A 17,753-nucleotide genomic window follows, 5' to 3' on the forward strand; every position below is an offset into this window, starting at 1 on the left:
ACTGAATGTGTAGCCGTGAGCCCAGCATCCCTCACTGTGGACTCTGGCCCAAGGCCCCTGCCCTCCCTTTCCTCCACGTGTCCGGGGCGCAGACGTTGGGCTCATGTCACAGTGAGCCCAGCATCCCTCGCTGCGGACTCCGGCCTGAGGCCCCTCCCCTCCCCTCCCTCCCTTCCTTCAGCTTGGACTCCAGCCCGAGGCCCTTGCCCTCCCTTCCCTCCGCCCAGCCAGGGCACAGATGCTGGGCATTCCTTGAAATGGACTCGGGGCAATGCCGCCAGAGTCCTGCCCTGGCCACTATGGGCGCCGCATTCTTTGTCGTGGGCTGACAGTTAACAAAAGTCCTGGGAGACCACAGGCGTTGCTACGGCCTTGCCTCCCAGGGCCAGCGAAAGTCCCGGGAGCCCGCGCCACAGCCACCATCACCTCCTGGGGAGCTTGACACCTGCGTATGCAAATTAACTGCCATCTTTGTTGGGTAATTTGCATAGTCATTCGGATTCGCTGGTGTGCGTGGCTTCAGCATATGGGAGGGATGTCTAAGTTGCATGTTTAATCTATTATATAGGATAAGGAATCTCAAGCTTCACCCTAGATCTACTGAATTTAATAAAATATCTACACTAACAAAAGAGAAAAATGGTAATTGGCGTACGGCGCTACCCTTTTCATTGGCTAATCAGGGCTATATGCAAATTAACTGCCAACTAAGATGGCAGTTAACTGCCAACAAGATGGCGGTTAATTTGCATATGTAGGCACAATGCAGGGAGGCGAAAGGGAAAGCAGGAAGAAGCCCCCTGCCACTGACAGTGATCAGAAACCCAGGGGGGAGCTAAGAGCTGGAGGGCAGGGGAGCTAGCCATGATCGGAGAATCAGATGCCTTTGCCGCCCTGGCCAGTGATAGCAGGAAGTAGGGGTGCAGCCAGCGATGGGAGCTGGGCACTGTCGAAGCTGGCAGTCCCGGGAGCTAGGGGTCCCTTGCCTGGGCCTAAAGCGGAGCCCATGATCGCGGGGCCTCTGCAGCTGCGGGTCCCCGCTGCCTGGGCCAGATGCCTAGGCCAGAGGCATTAGGCCTGGGCAGGGGCAGAGCGGGAGATTGCGGGGAGCTGGGAGTCCCCTGCCCAGGCCTAATGCCTTGGCCAGAGGCGTTAGGCCTGGGCAGGGGCAGAGCAGGAGATCGCGGGGAGCTGGAGATCCCCTGCCCAGGCCTGACACCTCTGCCGGAGGCCTCAGGCCTGGTCAAGGGACCAATCCGGTGATTGGTGATAGGAGGGTGATGAGGGTCAACTCCTCTGGCCAAGGCATCAGGCCTGGGCGGGGGCCCGATCCTGCGATTGGAGGGTGATGGGGGTCAACGCCTGAGGGCTCCCAGTATGTGAGAGGGGGCAGGCTGGGCTGAGGGACACTCCCCCTCCCCCACACCCAGTGCATGAATTTTGTGCACCGGGCCCCTAGTATTAAAATAAATGCATTTTAGTATAACTTTATTCTTAATTTTCAGTGTTGGCATTTAAGGGATTATTCAGGAATTTTAAAATTAAGGGAAAACATTCTTTGACCATGTCTTCAAATTTTGTCCCCCCCGACCCTCCGGCCCCCCCCCCCCGCCACACACACACACTTAATGCTGGCATGTTAATGCTGTTATGGTAATTTTTATTTATTTTTCATCTTCACCTGAGGATATGTGTTTTGTTGTTGTAAATCTTTGCCCGAGGATAATTTGTCCATTTATTTGTTTACTTATTTATATAGAGTTGAATGGAAGGAGTGGGGAGAGAAAAACATGGATGTGAGAGAGATAGACACATTGATTTGGTTGTCTCTGCCCCATCTGGGGCTGGGGATTGAAGTGCACCCAGGTATGTGCCCTTGACAGGGAATTAAACCTGTGACCCTTTGGTCCACAGGTTGACGCTCTAACCTGGCCAGGGCTGAGGTTATGTTTTTTATTGATTTTTATTTATTTATTTTTTTTTTTTTTTAGAGAGGAAGGGAAAGAGAAGCATCGATGGGGAAGAAAAACTGATGGGTTGCCTCATGTATGCGCCCTTACCAGGAATTGAACTCACAACCTTTTGGTGTCCGAGATGACACCAACTTAGCTACCCAGCCAGGTCTGATAATTTGTAAGTTATTATTAGGCTTATTGTAATTCTAACTTCACATATCGTAGTTGGATATATTTTAAGTCCTTAAACAGTGTTACTTTTTAAAAAATCCAAAACTCAGATTTGGCTTCCACATTTGTCTGAGATTCTCCTTTTAAACTTTCTGAGGGTGCTGACAATGTCTATTAATTCTTTGTACAAGTAGGGATGATGTCTAAAATAAACATTTTAGTGTCAATTAGGTTTCAGATTATATATTTCATTTGTGTTTTATATACATGATTTTGCTTAAAAATATATTCTCTAAAGATGAAAAATTCAGATTTTTCCCCCTTGAATGTAGTTTCAAAATAATCTTTAGGAGAACTCTCAATATTTATGCTAAAATCAGGTTTAATTCATTTCTCTTGGGTAAATACCTAGAAGTAGATGGCTGGGTAATATGGTATGTGAGAGTTGAACTTTGAAAAATAAAATAACTTTTTACTTTAGAATCATTTTAGCTTTATAGAAAAGTTACAGTGACATTCAGAAAATTCATGTGTATTGGGTTGGCAAACTTCCTGCAAAGGGTCAGATATAGTAAATATTTTAGGTTTTGTAGACCAAGTGGCCTTTCTTGGAACTATTCAATGTTGCCAATGTAGGGCAAAAGCAGCCATAGATAATGAATAAATGAATGGGTGTTTAATAACTTTTAATCGTTTTTTTAAAAATTAAAAATAATTTTATTGTTTTTTAGAGAAGAAGGGAGAGGGAGAGGGAGACATGTATGTGAGCTTGAAACATTAAGCTGCTGCCTCCTGCAGGCCCCCTACTGGGTATCAAGCCTGAAACCTGGGCATGTTCCCTAACCAGGAATCGAACTGGCAACTTTTTAGTGCCTGGGACAATGCCCAGTCAACTGAGCCACATCAGCTGTAGCTGAAATCTTTTTTTAAAGTTTTATAGAAAACTTTTATGAAAACAGATAACAAATTGGATTTGACCCATGGGTTGTAGTTTGCTAACCCCATCTGTATACTCTTTACCCATCTTCCCTAATGTTTAATCTTATACAACCATGGCACATTAGTCAAAACTAAGGAATAAATTTTGGTATAATAGTATAAACTACAGGCTTTATTTGGATATCAACAGTTTTCCCCCAATATCTTTTTTCATTTCAGTTGTTGTTTTTTAATATATTTTTATTGATTTTAGAGAGGAAGGAAGAGATAGAAACATCAGTGAGAGAGAATCATTGATGGGCTGCCTCCTGCACGCCCCCCACGGGAGGTCAAGCTCACAACCTGGGCATGTGCTCTGACTGGGAATCGAACTGTGACCTCTTGGTTCAAACACAGCCATGCTAGTAGGGCTCATTTCCGGTTTTAATTCTATTAACCACATTACATTTTGTTACCATGTCTCCTTAGTCTGTTACTGTCATCAGTTTAGACTTATGGATGATACTCACTTTATTTTTTGGATTTTCATCTAATATTACCTTTGGCCACTGGAAATTCTTTCAGGTTGGCTCCTGTGTCCTTTAGACATGTCCTCATTTTTTGTTTTTGGAATACTTGCTTTCTGAATGAATAGTATTCCATTATATGGGTATATATATATTTTTTTATCCAAATGGCTGGCATTTGGATTATTTTCACCTTTTTAAACTATTATGAATAATAGCTGTGTGTATTTGATTATAGTAGGTATTTGTGTGGACTTGTATTTTCTTTTCTCTTGGAATTATGTTTAACTTTTTAATAAACTGCCAAACTTGTTTACTGAAATGGCTGTACCAATTTATATTCTCAGCAGCAATGTATTATAGTCCTGGTTGCTCCACATCATCATTAATACTTATTATTGTCTGTCTTTTATTATAGATATCCTAGGGGGTATAAAGTAGTATTGGATATGGTTTTGATTTGTATCTCTATAATGTTGATGTCTGGCATCTTTTTTGTGTTTATTAAGCTATTCATATGTTTTTGATGAAATTTCCATTAAGATCTTTGCCATTTAGAAAAGTTGTTGTCTTGTCTGTTTGTATATTCTGGATACAAGTCCTTCTTCAGAAATATGATTTTTACAAATATTTCAGTTATTCTTTCTTTTATGGCTTGTCTTTTCAGAAGTTAAAAATTTTGATGAATTTTAATTTATCAATTTGTTCTTATATGTTTGTGCTTTAGTATCATTTTCTTACTGAGGGTCACAGATGTTTTCTTTTAGAAGTGTTATTGTTTTTAGATTTTATATTTGGGTCTGTGATCCATTTTGATTTTTGCCTATGGTACTGAGATACTGATCAAAGGTGTTTTATTTTAAGTGTTGTTTTTGTGCATATGTTTTTGCACCATTTGAAAAGGCCGTCTTTTATCCACTGAATTGCCTTTGTACTTTGTCAAAAATTAGTTGTCTATGTGTGTGTGGGCTTACTTTATGGACTGTTTATTCTATTTCATTTTTTAGTCTTCTGACTCATGAAAATGTTATCTCTCTCTGTTTGTTTTGTCGTCCTTTGATTCCTCATTGAAAAGTTAATATTTTTCATTGTTTAGGTCTTATCTATTTTTTTGTTAGACTTAATCATCCTTCATACTACTTATTTATTGTTAATCTTCAGCCGAGGATATTTTTCCATTGATTTTTAGAGAAGAGGAGGAGGGAGGGAGGGGGGAGGGAGGGGGGGGGGGGGAGAGAGAGAGAGAGAGAGAGAGAGAGAGAGAGAGAGAGAGAGAAAGAAACATAGATATGAGAGAGACAAATTGATTGGTTGCCTTCCACACATGCCCCAATTAGGACTGGGGATCAAGCCTGCAACTGAGGTACATGCCCTTTACTGGAATCGAACCTGGGTCCTTTCAGTCCACAGGCTGATGCTCTATCCATTGAGTGAAATGTACTAAGGCAGTGATGGCAAACCTGTGACACATGTGTCAGAGGTGACACGCGAACTCATTTTTTTGGTTGATTTTTTTTTTGTTAAATGGCATTTAAAATATATAACATATGAAAACTATAAGTCTTTGTTTTACTATGGTTGCAAATATCAAGAAATTTCTATATGTGACACGGCACCAGAGTTAAATTAGGGTTTTTCAAAATGCTGACTCGCCAAGCTCAAAAAGTTCGCCTTCACTGTACTAGGGCAACTCAATACTTTTTAAATTGCAATTGTGTTTTGCTAGTATATAAAGATATCATTGAGTTTTGTATGTTGATCATAGATCCTGTAACCACCCAATCCTTCTCTCTCTCTCTCTCTCTCTCTCTCTCTCTCTCTCTCTCTCTCTCTCTCTCTCTTTTCGTTATTGCACTGTCTAGAACTTCCCATAAAATGTCAAGTAGAAGTGTTCAGATAAGACATCCTTGTCTTATTTCTTATCTCACAGGAAAGCACTCAAGCTTTCCCCATTTCTCATTAGATTTCTTCCTGAACTCATGGGCTATTTAGAAAGAAATGTGTTAATTTGTTCCAAATATTTGGGAATCAGAGAGCTTACTATTATTGGTTTTTAATTTCATACTAGAGGCCTGGTACACGAAATTCGTACACGGGTAGGGTCGCTAGGCCTTGCCAGTGATCAGTGCCGATCGGGCCTTCCGGCTGTCAGCCAGGGCCTTCTTTCCTTGGCTGCTGGCCAGGGCCTTCTTTTGTTCTGTGCTGCCCCATGGTGGTCAGCACACATCATAGTGAGCAATTGAACTTCCAGTCGAACTCCTGAGGGGACACCTTGCATATTAGCCTTTTATATATATAGAAGATTTGTCAGATAAGATGCTTTTTGTGACTTTCATCTTTTTAAATTTATTGAGATTTGTTTTATGGCACAGGATGTGGTCTTTTTTGCAGTGCTTCATGTGTACTTGAAAAGAATGTGTATTCTGCTATTGTTAGCTGGAGTGTTCTATAAATGTCAGTTCTGGAACTTTCAAAAATCTTTTAATACAAAAGGGATGAAATATGAAATGGATTTATTTCCCTTTTCCCAAATTCATAGCATGAGTCCTTGGAAATCCTGCCAGCTCTTTTTTTTTGCTTCAGAGCAGTCTTCTGATTGGAATGACAGCTTTGAATTGGAAGACATTATTTCATTAATACACTAATCAGCCACAGAGATTACCTGATTGGCTACTTAATAATTAAATGAAGTTGCTTGTAACTCATTGAGCCTACACAGAACTCACTAAATTAACTCTTTACTGTCCAGTATGCCTGGGTATTCTCATGTGCAACTGGAGAAGCCTAAATCCATGAAAATTCTGGTGAGATAAAGAAGCAGATATTCCAGTCAGTCTCAAGAGAAGTACCTTATTTAAGAAGCAGAGTAAGTACAAGTAAAACAAAGCTACAAGTTCAAAAACCAGTCCTTAACTTGAGTATTCCTTTATTAGCAATGTTCTTGGCATCTTAATGGAAAAACTTTTAGACCAACACTTCTTTTGGATAATTTGAGATGAACTCTCTTCATAGAACCTTCTTGCAGCAGCCTGGTGAGACACAGTAAGGTTGGTGAAAGAGAAGGCCACACTGGATGGATTATAAATTATAGATGATGAACAAAAAATAAGAGCTAGAATTTCAGAATTGGAAGAGACCTTGAATAAGATGACCTCATTTCAGTCTTTCATTTTATATATGGGTAAAGTGATGGTTGAGAAAATTAAGATACAGAAAAATCAGGCATTTGTTAACAGTGGTTTTCAACAGGTGTGATTTGCCCCCAAGATGACTTGGCAGGGGCTGGAGACATTTTTTGTTGCTACAATTTAGGGCTGGGGCAGGGGACTACTGATGACTGGGTAGAGATCATGATTATTGCCAAATATCCTATAACTAGAGGCCCGGTGCACGAAATTTGTGCACTGGGTGTGTGTGTGTGTGTGTGTGTGTGTGTGTGTGTGTGTGTGTGTGTGTGTAGTGTCCCTCAGCCCAGCCTGCCCCCTCTCACATACTGGGAGCCCTCAGGCGTTGACCCCAGCCCAGGCCTGACGCCTCTGACAGAGGCATCAGGCCTGGGCTGGGGGCAGAACCAGTGATGGGGGGAAATGAGGGTCCCCTGCTGGGCGGGAGAGCGGGTTGGGGGCGAGTCGCCCTGCCGGCCTGCGTGATCGGGTCCCGGGCGACCACTGGCACTCACGCCCTCAACCCGCTCTCTGATGGCGCTGTACCATCCTGCCTGCAATATGCAAATTAGCCGCCATCTTTTTTGGCGGTTAACTGCCCTCTTAGTTGGCAGTTAATTTGCATATCTCACTGATTAGCCAATGAAAAAGGTATCGGTCGTACGCCAATTACCATTTTTCTTTTATTAGTATAGGATGCATAGGACAGCTCCCCAGAACAAAACAATGTTCTGGCTCAAAATGTCAATACTGTGGAACCTAAGAAACCCTGTTCAAAATCCAACTTAACTTGAGTTTTTATTAGAACATGAACCTCCAACTCTACTTCAATGACTCACATTATATTGTCATCAGCTGTTGGTAACCACCTCTAAACTATTTTTTCCAAGTTGGTTTACATTAACATAAAACTAACCCTTAACCATTTAAAGTGTACAATTTAATGGTACTTAGTAAATTTACATTGTGCAGCTATTTAGATTTATCTAGTTCCAAGACATTTTTGTCACCCCAAAAGGAAATGCTATACTCACTAAAACAGTCACTTTTCATTTCACTCTGCTTCCAACGCCTGGCAACCACTAGTCTGCTTTTTGTCTTTATGGGTTCTAAATTCTTTTATGTTTGCTTTCTTTTGAATGCTTTGGAAAGAACATTGGACAAGAAGTCAAGAGAGTGCACTTCACATCCCAGTTGCCTTGCCTTGTTCTTTGTCTTGCTATCTGTATGATTCAAGTTACTCATCTATTCTAAGCCTCAGTTTGCTCTTTATTTGTGTGACAGCTGTCATAGTAGCCAGAATGACATTCTTCCTTAAAGTCTGAAATTCTAGCTCACATTTTGTTCACTCAGAATTTTTGTTGGACATCCGTAACAGAATTTTTATTTTAAAAACAATTTTTTATCAGTTTAAGAGAGAGAGAGAGAAATATCGATTTGTTGTTACACTTATTTGTGGATTCATTGGTTGCTTCTTGTATGTGCCCTGACAGAGATTGATCCTGCAACCTTAGTGTATTGGCATAACACTAACATCTGAGCTACCCGACCAGGGCTGTAACAGAATTTGTAATTATACAATAACTAGAGGTCCGGTGCACAAAAATTTGTGCACTCGGGTGGGATCCTCAGCCTGGCCTATGCCCTCTTGCAGTCTGGGACCCCTCGGAGGATGCCCACCTGCTGGCTTAGGCCCCTCACTGGGGGGATCGGGCCCAAGATGGCAGTCAGACATCCCTCTGGCAGCCCGGCAGCCCTTGGGGGATGTCCACTTGCCATCGGGGAGCAGACCTAAGCTGCAGTCGGACATCCTTAGCGCTGCTGAGGAGGGAGGAGAGGCTCCCTCCACCACTGCTGTGCTGGCAGCCATCAGCCTGGCTTGTGGCTAAGCAGAGCTCCCCCTGTGGGAGCGCACTGACCACCAGGGGGCAGCTCCTGCATTGAGCGTCTGCCCTCTGGTGGTCAGTGTGTGTCATAGTGACCAGTCATTCTCAGTGGTTCTGCTGTTAGGGTCAATTTGCATATTACCCTTCTATTAATATAGAATAGAGGCTTGGTGCACAGGTGGGGGCCGACTGGTTTGCCCTGAAGGGTGCCCTGGATCAGGGTGGGGGTTCCGTTGGGGTGCCCGCCCAGCCTGGGTGAGGGGCTGATGGCTGTTTTCAGGCTTCCCAAAGCCCCTTTAGGGTGGGGGTCCCCACTGGGGTGCCTGGCAAGCCTGGGTGACGGGCTAAGAGCCGTTTTCAGGATGCCTAGACCCCCTTCCGTATGGGGGTCCCCACTGGGGTGCCTGGCCAGCCTGGGTGAGGGGCTGATGGCTGTTTTCAGACTGAACAAGCCCCCCGGCGACCAAAGCTCCCAGCCTTTCCTTTTTTTTTTTTTTTTTTTTTTTATTCGCTCCAGCTCCGTGGCCATGGCAGCTGGAAGCGGGTATCTGGGGTTTATTTACCTTCTATAATTGAAACTTTGTTGCTTTGAGAGGAGGCAGCAACCAGCTGGGAAGCTTGGCTTCTTCCATCATTGGGGCAACCAAGCCTTCTGCTTGCTCCAGCTCCGTGGCTGCCCGCCATCTTGGTTGGGTTGATTTGCATATAGTTACTCTGATTGGCTGGTGGGCATGGCTTAAGGCATAGTGAATGTATGGTCAATTTGCATGTTTGTCTACTATTAGGTAAGATTTATTTCTCATCCAGGATGCTTCTGAGCCACCTTTCCAGATACTGAATTAAGTATCCTTGGATTGATGTGCTTTGATTTTGAAACTAATTTTAGTTTAACACATTGTATGCGGGAAACGTATTTATACGTTTTACATTGACTGGTAGTAGAGCGGCGCGGGACATGTATTAATACGTCTTTTATAGACTAGCGGTAGAATGTGGTAACGTATGAATACGTAAACTAAAGTTATCGTAATTTTACTGAATGTTGCCATTTGCGCAAAAAATTAGCAAAAATGGCCCGCGCCACCTGTTAGCGCTCGATAAAAACTACCCGCAAACAATGTGTTAAGCTCAAATAAAGTGATTAGGGAGATAAAGATACCTCCAAAATATAAATTCATCCCATTACTAAACAAATACATTTTGGGTTACCTAATTTAGCACGTACTTCGTATTGCTTTGTAATTTAACAAACAAACACAAGTATATTCCTGTATTTGAGTTCTTGCTTAAAACCCTCCAATCGTCCTGGATGGTGTGGTTCAGTGGTTAGAGTGTCACCCCTCAGATCAAAGGGTCTTGGGTTCAATTCCTGCTCAAGGGCAGGTACCTGGGTTGCGGGTTCTTTTCCTGCCCCCAGTCAGAGCATGTGTGGGAGGCAACCAGTTGATGTGGCTCTCTCACATAGATGTTTTCTCTGTCTCCCCCTTCCACTCTCTCTGAAAAACCAATGGAAAAAAAATATCCTCAGGTGAGGATTAAACAAAAAATAACCCTCCAGTGGTTTCTTGCATTTAGAGTAAATTGTAAATTCATTAACATGAATAGTAGGGTCCCCACAAAATCTTTCTGTTTTCATGGTCTGATCAGTTATTTTTCTCATGAAGTCTCTGGACCCCTTAAGGCCTTTGTACCAGCTGTTTCCTCTCTTTGAACGGCATGGGAGTATGTGCCCTGTTCCTAGCTGTCAAATCTCAGCCCCAGATGTCATTTCAGTGAAATCTTCCATGATTACCCTATCCATCTATATGGCTTGTTTTAGTAATTTAAAAATGAAGTAGAGAAAACAATACATTGAATTTCCATCACCCAGCTTTAACAATTGTTAACATTTCATGTTCATAATCACCTAGTTTAAAGTAGTGCTCCATAACTCTTCAATTTTCTTTTTCTGCAGTTACCTTGTTTAATGTATTTGTACCTCCCTAGCCCTGCACACTATAAATTTCATGGAGTTAGGTACACATTCACTCTTGACTCCCCAGTACCTGGAATTGTCCATGTACATAGTAGATACTCAATAAATATTTACTGAATGAATGAAATAAACTTCCTAAAAGCAGGAACAATGTTTATTCATATTTGTATTCTTTTTTTTTTAAACGAGTACTGACCCTCTTTTTTAATTTTTTTCCATCACCATTTATTCCCCCTATATCCTCTTCCACCTCCACTCAACCCTACCACCAATCACCACATCTGTGTTAAGTTCTTTCTCTTTTTTGCTGAATCTGCACATTTGTATTCTTAACTGTGCCTAGTAAAGAACAACTTCACACATACTGGACATTTAGTAAATATTTAGTCTGGTATTTTTTATTTTTCTAAGTTACTGCTCCTCTCTACTGACAATAGATTTGTTTACATAATGGCCCTTCAGGATTTCTCTAATAGAAGGGAGGAGAAGAGTATACTTTTCTTTCATTTACTTTCTGATCACCCTGCTTATATAAGAACAGGCTTCTTATGGATTGGTGATTTTTTTTTTTCTTTTTCCCCTTAACAGATTCACTTGTTTTTTTAATCCTCCTTGTTGTCTGTTCATAGGTAATTCCTAACACATTATGGAAGCCTGCCTTTATCTTTCCTTTCTCTGATCTGTTGTTTCTAGAACTATAGAAGATGAGATGTGGAAAGGATGTTTGAGATCATTTAGGTTTAATTCATGGTTTTACAGGTGAGGAGATTTCCCAAGGTCATAAGCAATGGGTTGAATTGGGATTAGGCCCAGTAGAGCCAAACCTAGCAGTTAATTGTAGGCAAAATCTTAATCTTTTTTTTCCCCATTGTTTTCTATTTATGAGTTCTGTTTATCAATTAAATTCCTTGTAATCTGTGACCATGTTTTTTTTCTTTTTTAGTACCTTACATAGGTTTTAGTACTAGCCACAGAGTGGTATTTATTTTGGGGTTAAGAGAGTAATGAGAAGGCATTGTGTTTTTGCAGTATTGGAAAATAAATTCAATATGATATTTCTACCTGCCTTATGGAAAGAGATACCTGGAGGGTAAATCTTGATTACTTGTGCAATGGACATATAAAAAGAATTGGAAATGGAACAGATGACATGAAGAGGATTACCAGAAGATTGCAGATGGTGTCTTTGCACTTTGGAATGAGTCCCTCAGTTCCTGCTGTCCAAGACAGTGTGAATGCTCCATCTGGATCTTCCCTGAGTACAAGAATGTGAAGTCATGGCCATTGGATGTAAAATCTGGGTTTTGATGAAAGTAATTGTCAGGTTGGATAGACTTGAAAATGTTAGAGACAGGATGTGAGGAAATGAAGACTTGGTTTAGGTAGGTCCTAATGTATGACTTCTCTTTCCATTTATCTAGTAAAATCCAAATCATTGGCACCTTGGTTCCTGTTTTTATTCTTTTTTATCAAAAAGAAAACTTAAGCCCTGGCCAATGTTGCTCAGTTGGTTGTAGTGTTGTCCCATGTATCAAAGGGTCTTAGGTTTGATTCCAGATAAGGACGCACACCTAGGTTGTGGGTTTGACCCCTGATTGGGGTGCATATGGGAGGCAAATGATCCATGTTTCTCTCTTACCTCAATGTTTCTCTCTCTTCCTCTCTCTTCCTTTCTCTCTAGATTCAGTGAAAAGCAGCCTCTGGTGAGGATTAAAAAAAAGGAATAGTTAAGTATAAATGTAAAAATTTAAAATAATGCTTTTTCTCTCAAAAAAAGTTGATTGTAGCTCTTGTCCCATCTTACAAAATAGTGAGTGGAAAAGCCGAGAAACTGGATACTAAGGAGAAGAAACCTAAAGCCAATAAGGCTAATGCTGGTGGCAAGGTTAAGAAGGGAAAGCCCCAAGGCAGCCAAAACTGTCCTAGTGAGAGGAATTGTTAGATATTCCCAATCAATTGTGTGTTCCTGAAAGGCCATGCACTCGAGGAAGTATTCAAAAGCTAAATCTAGAATTGAAAAGAAAAAGAAGAAAGTTTCTGCTACTGTCACAACACCAGTTTGTGGTGGGTGACAAGAATGGTGTACCCAAGTGGTCAAACTTTGCAAAATGCCTAGATATTATCCTACTGCAGATGTGCCTTGAAAGCTATTGAACTGTGGCAAGAAACCCTTTAGTCATCATGTGAGAAAACGGGGGACCAGCATCACTCCTGGGACCATTCTGATCATCCTTATTGAGCACCACAGAGGCAAGAGGTGTAGTTTTCCTGAACTAGCTGAGCAGTGGCTTGCTATTTGAGACTGGACCTCTGTCCCTTAATTGAGTTCCTCTGCATAGAACACTTTAGAAATTTGTCATTGCCATCTCTACCAAAATTGATATCAGTGGTGTAAAAATACCCAAACATCGTACAGATGATTACTTCAAGAAGAAGCTGCACAAGCCCAGACACCAGAGGTTGAGATGTTCAACACAGAAAGAGAAATACAAGATTACAGGGCAGCCCAAGGCTGTTCAGAAAGCCATCGATTTGCAAATTCTGCCAAAAATCAAAGCAGTTCCTCAGCTCCAGGGCACTGTTGGCTTTCACAAATGAAATTTATTTTCACAAACTGTTCTAAATTCCTTTTGAAGAACCTAATTAAACAACTGATCTGTTTTTTTAAAGAGTTGATTTAAACTTCAGAAAATTGAGATAAGAGAATGGTTAGTTATAATTAGTTATCTTGAGCCTATATATAGACATATTTATATACTAGGGGCCCGGTGCACGAAATTCGTGCACTGGGTGTGTGTGTGGGGGGGTAGTGTCCCTCAGCCCAGCCTGCCCCCTCTCACATACTGGGAGCCCTCAGGCGTTGACCCCCATCAACCTCCAACCGCAGGATCGGCCCCTTGCCCAGGCCTGATGCCTCTGACAGAGGTGTCAGGCCTGGGCAAGGGACCCTCATTTCCCCCCATCACTGGTTCTGCCCCCAGCCCAGGCCTGATGCCTCTGGTCCAGGCATCAGGCCTGGGCAGGGGACCCCCAGACCCCTCCGATTGCTGGCTCTGCCCCTTGCCCAGGCCTGATGCCTCGGCCAGAGGCGTAGACCCCCATCACCCTCCGATCGCCTGATGGGCCCCTTGCCCAGGCCTGACGCCTCCGCCAGAGGTGTCAGGCTTGGACAGGGAACCCCCATCTCTCCCCGATCACTGGCTCTGGCCCCCGCCCAGGCCTGAGGCCTCTGGCCCAGGAATCATGCCTGGGCAGGGCACCCCCATCTCCCTCTGATCCCTTGCTCCACCCCCTGACGCCTCTGACCCAGGCTTCAGGCCTGGGCAAGGGGACCATCATATCCCCCCAATCCCCGGCTCAGCCCCCCGCCCAGGCCTAATGCCTCGGCCAGAGGAGTTGACCCTCATCACCCTCCGATCACCAATCACCGGATCGGCCCCTTGACCAGGCCTGAGGCCTCCGGCAGAGGTGTCAGGCCTGGGCAGGGGACCCCCAGCTCCCTGCGGTTGCAGGCTCCGCCCCTGCCCAGGCCTAACGCCTCTGGCCTAGGTGTCCGGCCCGGGCAGCGGGCACCCGCACCTGCAGCGGCCCCGCGATCGTGGGCTTCGCTTTAGGCCCAGGCAAGGGACCCCTAGCTCCCGGGACTGCCAGCTTCGACCGTGCCCAGCTCCCATCGCTGGCTCCACCCCTACTTCCTGCTATCACTGGCCAGGGCGGCAAAGGCGCCTGATTCTCCTATCATGGCTGGGGGGCAGGGCAAAGGCGGCCCCAGGGCTGCCTTTGCCCTGCCCCCCAGCTCTTAGCTCCCCCCTGGGTTTCCGATCACTGTCAGTGGCAGGGGGCTTCTTCCTGCTTTCCCTTTCACCTCCCTGCATTGTGCCTACATTTGCAAATTAACCGCCATCTTGTTGGCAGTTAACTGCCAATCATAGTTGGCAGTTAATTTGCATATAGCCCTGATTAGCCAATGAAAAGGATATCGTCGTACGCCAGTTACCATTTTTCTCTTTTATTAGTGTAGATGCAAACACAATTTGAAAATACATGGTATTGTAATAACATATGTTTTATTTTAAAAGTAATATATGCACTGGCCGGGTTTGCTCAGTGACCTAAAGGTCTCAGGTTCGATTCCCGGTCAAGGGCACATACCTTGGTTTCAGGTCCAATCCCCGGTCCCAGTCAGGGTAAGAATGGGAGGCAGTTAATCCATGGATCTCTTAACACATTGATGTTTCTCTTTCACTCTCCCTCTCTTCCCTTCCTTCTCTCCCCTTCCACTCTCTCTAAAAATCATTGGGGAAAATGTCCTCACTATTCATGTGAGTATTTAAAAAAGAAAGAAAAGAAAGTAATATATAATGAACATTTTTTCATATTATGCGCACCTGTACTATCATCATAATCAGATATGGCTATGCCATTGCTTATTTAACCACTTTCCTATTGGACATCTAGGTGTTTCTCAATCAATATTATTTATATAAACTAACAGTGCTAAGATGACATCTTTGTATGTATGTGTACAAGAAAAAATTCATGGTGAATTTTTGTGCTCAAGATTCTGTAGTAGGTTTTTAAATATAAATATAAATATATATAAATATAAATATATATATAATCTACTTACACAAAACCCTGGGTGTTGTTCATCACGACCAGAAGAACCGCGACCAAGCAGAAGGAAGTCAGTCCTGTGGGGTTGTCTTGGCAATAGCTGCACCCTCCCCCAAGCTGTTTCCCAGAGCTGTTTCCTGTAGGATGGGGTTTGAGGCAGGAACCCGCCCTGGGAGCGTGGAGGCATATCTTTATAAAGTGTACTGCGTCAGCACAGCCAAGGGTGAACCTGAGTGGGGGCGACTGAAAGGCTTAGAAAAGACAGACAAGAGAATGAAAGCCGGGTCTCGGTGGGATGCTGCTTCTCTGAGAGACAGTGACCATGTCCACAGCCATGCCTTTATTTTATAGCAGATGCTACAAGGCAAAGTAAGGGAGTGACCAAGATGTTTACAACATTCTCCTGGGTTTCAGTCCTACTCAACTACATGCACCTGAACTCTATCAAGCCTACATCACTCAGGCACGTGGGGCCATGTGTTCGGACCATAGGTTCAAGCTTACAACTACAGCTGTTGGTTATAATTGTGCTGGGAGGGCCCTGCCCTCTAAGCTGGGACTTGCACGTGGCAATGAGAGGACTGTGCCCTCTCATCAGTCCAAGGCTTGAACCTGTCCAAAACACTGCAGCGGCTTCCCACAATAAAGTTTTAATTCTCTTTCTTTATTACTAATGTTGTGGCCCCACCCACATAACAAACAATTTCCGGAGGATGAGGCCCAGGAATCAGGATTTTTAAAAGATTCACAGGTGATTTTAATGTGCAGCCAAGGTTGAGAATCACTGCTATAGATAATATTAAACATATCTAAACGTGCAATTCTTTGTCCAAAAATGAGCATGTTCAGAAATTAAATGAGGAAAATGTGGTTATACTCGATGGAGATTTTCACACATATTTGAGTGATGATTCCATTGATTCCACAGGTGATGCTGAAAAGGAAAATTTTTCCATTGAATTTCTTAAGAGTATTACTCCTTCAGGGAATGCCATGTCATCAATTAAAATTGAAAGTGGCTGCAATCATCATGCTATTGAGATATCTCAATAGTAAATGGGGTCTTTGTAATGGTACCAGATTTATTATCAAAAGATTACGACCTAACATTATCGAAGCTGAAGTATTAACAGGATCTGCAGAGGGAGAGGCTGTTCTGATTCCAAGAATTAATTTGTCCCCATCTGACAGTGATTCGACGATGGTTTACTGTGATGCCCGCATTTGTGATGACTATTCATGAATCACAAGGATAAACTCTAGGCAAAGTAGGCAGATTCCTACCAGAACCCATTTTTGCACATGGTCAGTTATATGTTGCTTTCTCTCGAGTTTGAAGAGCATGTGATGTTAGAGTTAAAGTTCTAAGTACTGCATCACAAGGGAAATTAGTCAAGCACTCTGAAAGTGTTTTCACTCTTAATGTGGTGTACAGGGAGATATTAGAATAAGTTTAATCACTTTTATCAGTCATTGTTTGCATCACTGTTGTTTTTATATCATGTTTTTGTTGTTTTCATATCATGTTTTTGTCACTTTTATATCATGCCTCTGTTATATCCTTTTGTTACTGTTTATCAATAAATTTATATATTATTTTCATATACATTTTAATAATTTCCTTTCATCTCTCACACTTCTATTATAGAGAAAGGGCAAAAAGCAATATTAAAATATCTCCACTAATTCCCTTTTTTTAAAAAAATATATATTTTATTGATTTTTTACAGAGAGGAAGGGAGAGGGATAGAGAGTTAGAAACATCTATGAGAGAGAAACATCGATCAGCTGCCTCCTTGACCGAAATCGAACCTGGGACCCTTGAGTCCGCAGGCCGATGCTCTATCCACTGAGCCAAACCGGTTAGGGCAATTAATTCCCTTTTGATGTGCACAAATTTCGTGCACCGGGCTACCAGTAATAAATATATATATAATTCCAGAGAGGAAGGGAGAGGGAGAGAGAGATAGAAACATCAATGATGAAACTAGATCACCAACTTAACACCATACACAAAAATAAACTCAAAATGGATAAAGTAATTAAATGTAAGAAGGGAAACCATAAAAATCTTTGAAGAATCCAAAGGCAACAAAACAGCAGATATATGTCATAGCAGTACCTTTACCGATACAGCTCCTAAGGTAATGGAGACAAAGGAGAAAATAAACAAATGGGACTACATCAAAATACAAAGCTTCTGCACAGCAAAAGAAACCATCAACAAAACAAGAGAGCCTACTGCATGGGAGAACATATTTGTCAATGTTATCTCCCATAATGGTTTAATCTCCAAAATTTACAGGAAAATCATACTAAACAAAAGGAAGATGAACAACCCAATCAAAAAATGGGCAAAGGACCTAAATAGACATTTTTCGAAAGAGGACATACAGAAGTCGGAGAGACATGAAAACATGCTCAGAGACACTAATCATCTGAGAGATGCAAATCAAAACAACAATGAGATACCATCTCACACCTGTCAAAATGGCTATCATCAACAAATCAACAAATGACAGGTGCTGGAAAGGATGTGG

General features: G+C 42.6%; 1 protein-coding gene and 1 pseudogene across 4 annotated transcripts in view; both read left to right on the forward strand.

Moving 5' to 3' along the window:
- Window positions 1-17,753, forward strand: part of LOC132228215 (chromatin remodeling regulator CECR2) — a 240,285-nt gene that overhangs the window by 75,611 nt on the left and 146,921 nt on the right. The gene's annotated exons all lie outside the window — the stretch shown is intronic.
- Window positions 12,495-13,313, forward strand: LOC132226295 (large ribosomal subunit protein eL6-like; annotated as a pseudogene).

This window comes from Myotis daubentonii, chromosome 2 (assembly GCF_963259705.1).
Source record: "Myotis daubentonii chromosome 2, mMyoDau2.1, whole genome shotgun sequence".
Lineage (NCBI taxonomy): Eukaryota > Metazoa > Chordata > Mammalia > Chiroptera > Vespertilionidae > Myotis > Myotis daubentonii.